A 12,278-nucleotide genomic window follows, 5' to 3' on the forward strand; every position below is an offset into this window, starting at 1 on the left:
AAGAGAAGGAGAAGAGAAGGAGAAGAGAAGGAGAAGAGAAGGAGAAGGAGAAGAGAAGGATAACTACTTTTAAATATATCTGACTTTCTGTATATTATTGGATGTAAATTAAAGAAGGAAAAGCCCCATCTTCCTCCTGTGTTTCCCTTTTACTCTCATATGACTACCACACTCATAGCACTTCTGCCACCAGATGGGTTTTTTTCCTGCAACACTAGCTGAGCATCCTCCAATTTAACTCCATTCTGATGCTCTCTACCTGAAAACAGTGTCAGATCCCACAGGTTACGGGCTCAGTCCTATAAGACTGCCTCCCACCCTTACTTCAGATGCCAGTTGCAAACCCAGGTTGTCACCTGTGCTTCTGACCAACTGGCTATAAATCAAAAGTTCCCATGATCCCCTCCTCAGGTTCAATTAATTTGCTAGAGAGGCTCATAGGACTCAGGAAAACCATCTACTTGCTGTGTAATAGTTTATTATAAAAGGTGTGGTAAAGGACACAGATGAACATCCAGATGGAAGTGATATGTGGGGTAAGGTATATGGGAAGGAGCACAGAGCTTCCATGCCCCTCTGGGCATGCCTCCACATGTTCACCAACCTGGATGCTCTCTGAACCCTACGCTATTGGGATTTTTAAAAAAGATTTTATTTATTTATTTGACAGAGAGAGACACAGCGAGAGAGGGAACACAAGCAGGGGGAGTGGGAGAGGGAGAAGCAGGCTTCCCACCAAGCAGGGAGCCCGATGCGGGGCTCGATTCCAGGACCCTGGGATCATGACCTGAGCTGAAGGCAGATGCCCAACCGACTGAGCCACCCAGGGCACCCCAAATTCTAAGCTTCTAATTATGACTTGGTTTATCTGATGATCAGCTGCCAACCAGGAGCCCACCAGAGTCACCTCATTAGAACAAAAGATGCTGCTACCACCCAGGAAATTCCAAGGGATTTAGGGACTTTGCATCAGGACTTGAGTTAAAAGACAAAATGCTAGAACAAAAGATGTTCCTAGTGCTCTTATCACTGAGGAAATTAGGAGGGTTTTAGGAGCTCTGTGCCAGGAACCAGGGGCAGAGACAGATATACATATAATATTATCTCACAAAGTTATACCTCAATACAAGAGAAAAAATATACATGACACAGCAAGGAAGGAAATACAAGTACAGGCAACAGTCCTCACTTATGGAGCTGATTATGGTTTTTATGACTTCTCTCCTCCCCTACCCATTCACATTCTCTTTCACTGGCCAGCACGCCATTGGTCTAGTGCTTTGCCAGGTGGGTTGTGGTAGACAGCCTTCAAGGTAGCACCCAGTGGTTCTCAACTCCAGGTGTTCATGCCCTTGTATAGTCCCCTGCCACACTGAATAGATCCTAGAATATTTTTGATTACTGGAATTAAGTCCTCCCCCAGGGTAGCTACATCATCTGCTCTTATGCTTACTACTCTGGTTTTCAGCTCTCTTTCCACTTTGGACCCTGAAGATTTCTCTTTCATCTTACCAATTCAGTTACGAGTTTCCTTAAATTTTAGTCAGGATTTCTAAGTGTTTATTATACGAATGTTTTTAGTTTTTCTTGTGTTTCAGATTGCTGAAGTTGGAAGTCCCTGTGTATTTACTTTTCCGTCTCCTCCACTAGACTGCAAGCTCCATAGGGACAGGGAGGATGTTTGGTTCATAATTATGTTCCCACAGTCTAGCACTGTGCCTGGTCTATAATGGACATTTATTACATGTTTGTTAAAGGCATGAATGCAAGCAGGGAAGGAATGAATGCCATAACTGGACATGGGTTTCTCCTTTTGGAAGGCATTGAGTGCATTTTTTGTTTGCATGTGAGATTATTACATTCATTAATTAATCAATTGATTAATGAGAAGGCACATAGAAGACTTTCCTCCTTTAACAAGATTCTCTTCCAGGGCGCCTGGGTGGCTCAGTTGGTTAAGCGACTGCCTTCGGCTCAGGTCATGATCCTGGAGTCCCGGGATCGAGTCCCGCATCGGGCTCCCTGCTCACCAGGGAGTCTGCTTCTCCCTCTGACCCTCCCCCCATCTCATGTGCTTTCTCTCTCATTCTCTCTGTCTCTCAAATAAATAAATAAAATCTTAAAAAAAAAAAAACAAGATTCTCTTCCAGAATTGTTTGTTGCTGATAATTAGACCTTGATATTTGCCTTTTAGATTACCAGTATTTGGCCTGCAAACATGGTTGTCATTTGAGTTTTACTTCTTCTTATATTTATTTTTTTTTAGACCTTGAAAGTCTCTAGAGGAAGTGGAATTTGATTATGCTGACCTAGAATACTGACAGACATAGACTTCTCCATGTCAGGCTAAAAGAAACAACATTTATTTATATAAACAAATTTTGCATTGTTATTTGTAGAATTGTTCTTTAATGGATGGATATTTGAGTGATTGAAAATTTGTATTGTTTAGAATAGTTGTCCCCTAGTCTGTAGAGTTTGACTTGTCAATTACATGATCAAAAGAGAATTCTTGATTCTTTTTTTCCAAACCTGCACTTGCTTCCATCTTTCCCTTTTCTGAAATTTTATCTAGTATTCAGGTCAAACCCTTAAGAAGCAACTGTGAATCCTTGTCTTTGTCCCAACCCCCAGCTCTCACACTCCAGTTCATTAGCAGTCTTGTTAACTCTCTTCAAAAGATTTCGAGGGGGCCCTGTGTGGCTCAGTCGGTTAAATCCAACTTTTGATCTCAGCTCAGGTCTTGATCTCGGGGTCATGAGTTCAAGCCCCGCATTGGGCTACGTGCCTGTGGAGCCTACTTAAAAAAAAAAATTCAAGAATCCAGTCTCTTCTCTGAAGCCCTATCTACCAAGTCTAAAGTCCCATCATCTGTTACCTAGCCTATTGTGACGGAGCCCTAACTCATCTGCCTGTTTTCACTCTTGTCCCCACTATCAGTTCTCCACTCAACAGCCAGATGGAACTTTTCCCAAATATAAATCAGATCCCATTATATGTGTGTGTGTGTGTATATATATATATATATATAATGGACTAATGTAAAAGGTATCTGGAAAACTTAGCCTCTTGTGTCATCCCTGGCCACACTGTAGATAGCTAGGGACCATTTCATAAAAATGATGTGATGTTCCATTCCTAGGAAATTAAAAAAAAAAAAGGAGGGAGGTGTTGCTGCTATAGGAAGTTATAAATAGCAAATCTTGACCTAATCATTTTGGCTCTTGTCCACACTTCATTGAACAGCCAGTGCAAACAACCTCTGAGCAATCAGCGTGAGAATGTTGGAAAAATTGTCATAATAACCTGATGTTTTCCAGATAGATTCCTGATGTTCTACTTGCTTCTCTCATTACAAAGTTGACCTTCGATGAGCTAGTGAAAGAAAGGCTGGTTCCTATGATGACCCAGGATTGCTGTGCTGATGTTATGCCATCACTCAGCAGGAATGAATATGGTGGATTTTGATCCTTTTCCGTGAAACCTTCCAGAAGGACCAATGGCCAGAAATACAGTGGGCAAAAAAAGGTTTTCTAAATCTCAGGTAGAGAGGCATACTTACCATGAGGCTGATAAAGCTTAAGATTTAGGACCCCTTCCTTGCATGAGACTCTTCCAAGGGTCTAATTTTGTATTCATACTTACATATTATTTTTCTTAAAAAGAACCCCACCATTTGCAATCAAGTTTACAAGCCCTCTCCCCAGGTTTTGTGACAGCTACCAGAAAAAGGAGATTCAGGATGTTGATAACGAGGAACTGGGAGAAAAGAGCAGCAAATGCCATGTCCCTGGGACCTTCTATTTTGCTGAACCCCTGAGAAACCTTCTGAAACCTACTCATTCCAAGTCACTCAACATCTACACCCTTAACTCAACTTTAACTGCTTTTTGCCCTTCCGAAGAATCCTGGCAAATTGCCAACTGCATGGACCTCTGTGAGATCTTACTGAAAGAGATAATCCTAAATATCTTAACTATGAAACTGTTTGTCAGCTGAATCATCTCTTCTCCACAGACCAGCAAGAGACCAGTTTGTAGTAGGTGGTTCCGCTTGGCCCGCCTCTGTGCCATCCAATGTAAGAGCTGAGCTTCACTGAAGTCCTGGCAGGATGTATGTGAACTTCTTGGAACACAGTAGACTCTCTGACTTATTAAATAAACAGAACTAAGAGTGAGACCCTTTGCTTTGATCTCTGCCCCCAAGTCATGGATCATCAAAACACTCCGGATTTGCGGATTTGCATTAACTTGGGTAGCTCCATCTTGAGGCAAAATTGTACAAAGTAACTGAATGAGTGGTAGTTGCACTATCCAGGTGTTGCACCCTTCAGCTTCATCATCTCCAAAGTAGGACATTGAAGTCTTGCTGAGTTACATCTTTAATAATACTTTTTCAGTGTTTAAGAACCACCATTTTGAAAGCACCCCATAGAAACTATATGATCCTCAGACCCCACAGAACCTAACTGTACGTCTTCCACACTTCAGGGAGCGGCAAATCAAAAATTTCATTACTTTCTATTTATTTATTTATTTATTTATTTATTTATTTATTTATTTATAAAGATTTTATTTATTTGAGGGAGTGCGTGAGAGAGAAAGAGAGAGAGCATGAGTGGGGAGGGAGGGGCAGACTCCCGCTGAAAAGGGAACCTGACTCAGGGCTTGATCCCAGAGCCCTGGGATCATGACCTGAGCTGAAGGCAAACACTTAACTGACTCAGCCATTCAGGCGCCCCTTATTACTTTCTATTTAAAGATCAAGTTAATTTAAGATCAATATATTCCTGACTATACTAGGTATGAGAATGTTCCACACTTCCCAGCAATGTGGAGGTCAAGGTAACAACTCAAGTTTTCAATCTGGCTAAAAAAATCACTTTGCTTCTAACTTTACTTAATATTCTATGCCTCCTATTTATTAAGTATCACATTGTCCAGGAGGTTCACCAGGAAACTGCATGGTCAGATAAAGCTAACATTTTTCCCCCTTAGGTTCTTATAATTGTATCATATGAAATGGTATTAAAAGAAAGATGGATTCCCCCCCCCAAAAAAAGAAAGATGGATTCCAGGGTAGGTGGCTGGCTCAATCAGTGGAGCGTGTGACTCTTGATCTTGGGATCATGAGTTTGAGCCCCATGTCGGGTGGAGAGATTACCTTAAAATAAAATCTTAAAAAAAAAAAAGAAAGATGGATTCCATTAACTATAAGACCCCCACTGGATGGGTTTAGATATCCATGTTGCATATTCAAAATTGAGGAGAACTAAATTGCTCTGTGTAATAGAGGAAGACAAATTTGGAGTACAGAAGGCAATTCTAAAGGAAAGAGGAGATAGGAAAGGGAGAGAGATAGGAGCCAGCAAAATTCTGGAAGATTGGGCGTACAGGGGGTTAGGTGTCACTGAGAATGGCAGGATAACTGAAAAGAATTTTCTTAATGAGTTGATTATTTTTTTCATTTTGCAATCTTATTTCTATATTTATCCAGTAGCATAATTAATTGATCAACCAATTAATTTTTTAACTTCTCAATGTAGTTGCAAGCATATAAATTTGGCCAAAGGTTAAAAGCAAGAAAAACCAAACAAACAAAACTCCCTAGTCATGGGGCACCTGGGTGGCTCAGTCACCTCTCCCTTGTCTGGGAACTGTCCCCTTCCCAGGCCCACCTTCTGGTTACAGGGGTGGGTATGGTTGGGACTGCATGGTCTCACTTTTCCGGCTGCAGCCAATGATGGAGATCTGATCTAAGCTGGGACATGGTCCCTTCCCCAAGAATCTGGATTGGGACCTAGAGACTCCAGCCCTGCCTGAGATAATATCCTAAGCAGGAACAATTAAAAACGTGGAAGCTGGGGTGCCTGGGTGGCTCTCTCAGTTGAGCATCAGTCTCTTGGTTTTGGCTCAGCTCATGATCTCAGGGTCCTGAGATCAAGCCCTGCGTCTGTCTCTGCACTCAGGGAGGAGTCTGCTTGTGATTCCCTCTCTCCTTCTTCCTCTGCCCCTCCCCTGGTCTCTTTCTCTTTCTCTCTCAAATAAATAAATAAATCTTGGGGCGCCTGGGTGGCTCAGTCGTTAAGCGTCTGCCTTCAGCTCAGGTCATGATCCCAGGGTCCTGGGATCGAGCCCTGCGTTGGGCTCCCTGCTCTGCGGGAAGCCTGCTTCTCCCTCTCCCACTCCTCCTGCTTGTGTTCCCTCTCTCGCTGTGTCTCTCTCTGTCAAATAAATAAATAAAATCTTTAAAACAAATAGATCTTTAAAACAAATAAATAAATAATAAATAAGTAAATCTCTCTAGTCATTAAATTGACTTAAGCACTATGTAAATAAATAACTGAAAAGAATTTCAACATTGGAATTTTCCCTTATGCAAAGTTTAAGTGTACATCACTTCAATGTAAACACTTCCTTCATCTTCTCCCTGCTCCCCAGCATCCCTAATCTTCTGTAGCACCTACCACTCAAACAAATGCTTGACATGAGTAGTTTTTGTGACGCTTGGAACCCAGAGAGATAACATGAGGACGTAATTCCTGGGAATTCACAGGATTTTTAAGGAGTCGGTGGATTTCCTCCAGAGGGTTTGGGATTGGAGGTTAGAAGCAATTCTAAGTAATTTCAGAAGGCAGGGATCCGGGCTACATATAAAACCTGTGTGCTTAGCCTTTCCTTTTCTCATCCCACCAGGTGTGTCTCAACACAGGGACCATCTTAGGCAGTCCAAGGGATCACAAGGGTGATCCCTTGTTTGGTCTCCATTTGGGTCCACTCCTCTCAGTAGATGTTCCACTCCTCTCAGTAGATGTTCCTCTCAGCCTGCTAGTCTACAGGGAGGGCTGGCACTTAAGGCCACTGAGTATAGCCTTAGAGATCATTCAGGGCATAAGGGACCCAGCCCATGCTCCACTCAGCAAACTCCGAACACTGGCACAGAGCTGCATCCATTTGGAGAGGGGGCTCCATTTGCTAACTTCCTCTAAGAGGCCCTGTGGGATCGAGACCGCCCTGCAGCCACCACTGGAAGGAGAAACCGACCTCTCCCATAGCTGTCCTGTATAACATTTCCTCACCTACCTCCCCCTGGAGGTTTATACAGTTCTCCCCTCGGGTTTCACTAATTGTTCCTGCCTTGGCTACCTCACTCCCTCTACCCCCATAATTTATTTGCAAAGCTGCCTCTCTCACAATGGAGTGAGGACTTCTATTTGCAATGCAGAAGAGTTTTGTTTCTTTCTTTGATCCTTGGCCTTCCAAAGTATGTTCTTTTAGGCCTGCTGGGAATAATGAGCAGGCCCATTGAAGAGTCAGGTACCTCTTCATAGCTTCTCCCTTTTCTACACAAAAACACAAAGGCCCTGCCAAAGCTTTGAAACTAAACCCTTAGACTCCTCCAGTCTGTGCGTGTTACATAAAAAGGAGCCTGGTGAAAGAAAGAAGGGACAAAGAGTGTGGTTTTCTTTTTCTAGTCACAACTGTTTGCATTTTCTGATTTTTCTGCAATGAATACACAGAGGCTCGGGGAGGTTATATAACTTGCCTGAAGTCACGCAGCTAGTAAAGGGGGGCCTGGAAGTCCATCCTGTCTCAGGACCTCAGATTGCACAGAGGGCTCTTTCCACCACAGCCAAGCTGTCCCTGGAAGGTTGAGACTGGCTGCCAAGCCTGGAGAAGGAAGAGGTTTTCTCCTAAGGAGAAAGACAAATTACTGTCCCTCTGCCGGTGAAAAATATGATAGAGGATGTAAATATGTCTATGGCCAAGAGAGCTGAAGTACCACCCCCCGAGGGGCTGCCACCTTACCCCTAAGTGGGCAGCCCTATGTACTAAGTTGCTGCTACAATCACGTCCAGACTCTAGCTGGGCTAATGGGTCTCTCTCACTCTTGCTCTCGCTCTCGGAAGTCTGTAATTAGTATTGGGAGGTGTCCTGTTCAGTCTGGGAAGGTCTCTTGAACAGAAAAGTATGCTTAAGTTGTGTGTTGGCCATCTTCTACTGGCTACGTGGAACAAAAAGCTGAACAATGATGTTCAGAGAGAGGAGGAAGGACATACGTGAGGAAGAAATAGAAAGATTCCTAATGTCTTTAGTTCCTGGATCCAGTAAATTCCTACTTTGTTTAAGGAGTCCAAAGAACTTGAGACAGAGGGCACCACAGCCCAAACCAGTCATTTCCAAACTATAAAAACTATAAATCAATTGTCATTTATCACATATTTCCATGTAACAAGAGGCCAATAGTTTAATGGCCAAAACCCCAACAAGGACACAGACTTCCTGTGTGGCTGGGGCAAGTTTCTCAATATCCGTTTTCCCAATTGTAAGATAGAAATAGTACCTTTCTTGGACGCCTGGGTGGCTCAGTTGGTTAGGCGACTGCCTTCGGCTCAGGTCATGATCCTGGAGCCCCGGGATCAAGTCCGGCATCAGGCTCCCTGCTCGGCGGGGAGTCTGCTTCTCCTTCTGACTCTCTTCCCTCTCGTGCTCTCTATCTCTCATTCTCTCTCTCTCAAATAAATAAATAAAATCTTTAAAAAAAAAAGAAATAGTACCTTTCTTGTATGATTTTTGTGATGATTAAATGAGTGGTTATATGGAAAGTCCTCAGAAATAATGACTAGGACATAGAAAACAGTATGTAAATGTTAGCTATTATTCATCTTTGTTTTCTACCTCTCCTTTCTCCTATTTTATACATGGGGAAACTAAGACCTGGGAAGTCAAGGGTATTGCCCTAGGCTATGTTGCAATTAGACAGAAAGCCTGGGCCCAGAACTGAAGTTTTCTGATCCTAACTTCAATGTTTGGTCCATCACCCTAAATGTCCTGCAAGCAACCACCTGTTGCAGAGTTTCCTTGGAGGAAATGTTAGAACCCAAGCCCTGAGGGTATTATGAGATCTGATTAGGAAGCAGCTCCCTGCCTCTGCTCCTGGTTGGAGAGCAAGGCTACTCCAACTTGGCTTGCCCAGATGGGCCTCCATGCCTGTACAATTGAGGAAGAGGAGGAGGGTTTAGTAATGATAATGTAAGACCTTGAGAAGTATTTTGCAAAGAATCCTGCAGCCAAAAATATCTGCTAATATTTAGGAAATGAGGAAGTGTAGAATCACAAGGAACCAACAACAATGATCTCAGCTACCAGAGACACCAAAGTGGGTGATTCACAGGAGGATGCCTAAAGCTGTACCCCAAACCTCTGCTGTCTGCCACAGCACTAGGCCTGTTCACCACTGATAGAATAATAATGACCTTTCCTTTCCTTCTGTCTTCCAAACTCACATGAGCACCTCTTATTTTCAGGATACAACCTAGAACCCTGTTGTCAAGGGTGTCTGGGAAATGTAGTTTTGAGGCTTCCAGCCCCCAAAATGTAGGGGAAATCATAGAAGGTAGTGAGAATGGTGCTGAGCTGACAATATGGTAGGATCCACCTTTTTGCAATTCAGATACATTCTTCTATCCGCATTTAACTTTCAAACAACATTACTGTTCCCCTTAACATGATGCAACTATCCCTCATATAAATAAAGATATTTTTACGGCCTAAATTGTGTTCCCCCCAAATTCATATGTTGAAGCCCAACTCCCAGTACCTCAGAATGTGACTGTATTTGGAGATAAAGCCTTAAGAGAGACAATTAAGCGAAAATGAGGCATAAGTGTGGGCCTTCATCCAATCTGACTGGTGTCTTGTAAGAAGAGGAAATTTGGACACACGGAGACATTAGATGTCTCCAATTTCCCTAACAACCTTGCAGGGTTTTGAGTAGAGGCTTGAGACAATCTAACTCACATTTTTAAAATGATCACACCAGCTGCCATGTTGCAGATAGAAAATAGGAAATGGGGTAGAAGCAGGGAGACCATTTTGGAGGCTGTTCTAACAGTTCAGAGAGGTGATGATGGCTTGGACCAAGGTGGTGTTGATGGTGCTGGTAGTGGTAGTTAAAAGTGATCAGACTGGAATATATTTTGAAGGCAGAGCCAACTGAATTGAACATGAAAAAAAACATGAGAATATGAGAAAAACATGGTGTCAGGGACGATTCGAATATTTTGGGCCTGAACAAATAGGAGAATTAAATGGCCACTTACTAAACTAAAATAAATCTGGGAGAGGGAAAGGGTGGGGGTACCTGTGTTGGGGAGTAGATTCAAGGTTTTGGTTTTGACATGTAAATTTTGAGATATCAGTTACTGATGTAAATAGAGACATCAAGTAGAAATTGAATTTACAAGTGTGTATTCAGGAGCGAGGATAAGGCTGAATGAATAGTTTGGAAGGTATCAGTGTATTTAAATCCGAGGGACCAGAGGAGAGATCACCTAAGCCAATGATTTTCCACTGGGATGATCCACCCAGTGGAGAAAAATTTGAAAACTTGCCAGATCTTTTTAGGGGGAGGGCGGGTGGCATGATAATTAAGGTGGGGACCACTACTTTTGTGTGTGGGACCAGGGCCCCTAGGCATCCTGCAATGCACAGGACAATCCTGCACAACAGAAATTGCCCCACATTCCACATAATTTTCAAATGTCCTATCAGACATTCATTTGATGGAAATTTTATTTATTATTTATCTCAGCCCAGAGGCTAAATCTATTTTCTACATGTATGGTTTTAATATACACTGAGTTTCCCAGGAACATCACTTCCATTTAATTAATTGATGGAAGAGGGGGCTTTGTCTTGTTCAGAAAATCAACCACAAAGCCGCTCTCTGTATTCGAGATGCCAGTCCAGTTCTCCTGGATCGGCCTGCGTGCGCAGCTTTGGCAGGCACAGTGATTCTAGGAATGGCTGCAAGCATCTGATGATTACATGAGGGCTTCTGGTGAAGTTGTTCATAATTTGCACATGTTCAAATATATAACACTTTTATGCATTAGTTTCCTCATTTCTTCCTATAATACAGGGAGTTAAGTTCATTATTTTGAAACTATGTGTGTAGGGTGCCTGGGGGCTCAGTCGTTAAGCGTCTGCCTTCGGCTCAGGTCAAGATCCCACGGTCCTGGGATCGAGCCCCGCATCGGGCTTCCTGCTCAGCGGGAAGCCTGCTTCTCCCTCTCCCACTCGCCCTGCTTGTGTTCCCTCTCTCGCTGTCTCTCTCTCTGTCAAATAAATAAATAAAATCTTGAAAGAAAGAAAGAAAGGAAGGAAGAAAGAAAGAAAGAAACAAACAAACAAACGTGTGTTAGTTTGGTGTGAAGGGTATTCTCCATTTGCCACTCCAGACCTGATCCACTTTCTGCTCTTCTGTTGCTTGCTTCCTGCCCGAGGAGGTAGACTTTAATGAATGGTATCAATCAGCTCCATTGCCCAGTGGCTTCCCGTTGAGTTCAGCCAAAGGGAAATACTACTCCCTCATCTTGGCCCTTCAGACCTAGGGATGGCAGACAAATCCCTCCAGTGCTTCCTCATTCCTTGTTGGTTCCCTTAACTCTGTCCACATCTTTTTCAATAATCCCTTCATTAAGCTGGCTTCAGTTGGACTCAGCTTGAGTGTGCCATCTGTTTCCCACCAGCCCCTAACTAAGACACTAGTTACATTATTTCTGATTTTCATTTTAGGACAGTAAAGGGCAAATTACAAAAGATTTGTTATAAAAGGGAGAAATCCAGAATGTGGAACATTCTTGAGGACAATTGAGCTGGCTTCTGCAATAAGTCAGCAGAATGAAAAATAAAGGGAGGGGGAGGATTGCTAGAGATTAAAAGGATTGAATGGGCACAACAACAAAATGTAATGTGTAGACCTTGTTTGGATCCAAATTTGGACAAACCGGTATAATAAGGCATATCTGAAACATGAGGGAAAGTGTAATTGTGTGCTGGATTTTAAATGATACCAAAGAATGATTTTAAATTTTTTTAAGTATGGTCATGGCATCATGGTTAAGTGAGAAAATAGCCCATGTCTTTAAGAAATGCACTGAAGTATGTAGGAGTGAAATGGCATGGTGTGTGGGACTCACTTTAAAATACTTCGGCAAGGGGGCACCTGGGTGGCTCAGTGGTTAGGCGTCTGCCTTCGGCTCAGGTCATGATCCCAGGGTCCTGGGATCGAGCCCCGCATGGAGCCCCGCATGGAGCCCTGCATGGAGCCCTTCATCGGGCTCCCTGCTCAGCGGGAAGCCTGCCTCTCTCTCTCCCACTCCCCCCTGCTTGTGTTCCCTCTCAGGCTGTGTCTCTCTGTCAAATAAATAAATAAAATCTTTAAATAAATAAATAAATAAATAAATAAATAAATAAAATACTTCTGCAAGTACA

The sequence above is a fragment of the Callorhinus ursinus genome, unplaced genomic scaffold, assembly GCF_003265705.2.
Source record: "Callorhinus ursinus isolate GAN/ISIS: 27379988/994484 unplaced genomic scaffold, GSC_fseal_2.0 scaffold18, whole genome shotgun sequence".
NCBI lineage: Eukaryota > Metazoa > Chordata > Mammalia > Carnivora > Otariidae > Callorhinus > Callorhinus ursinus.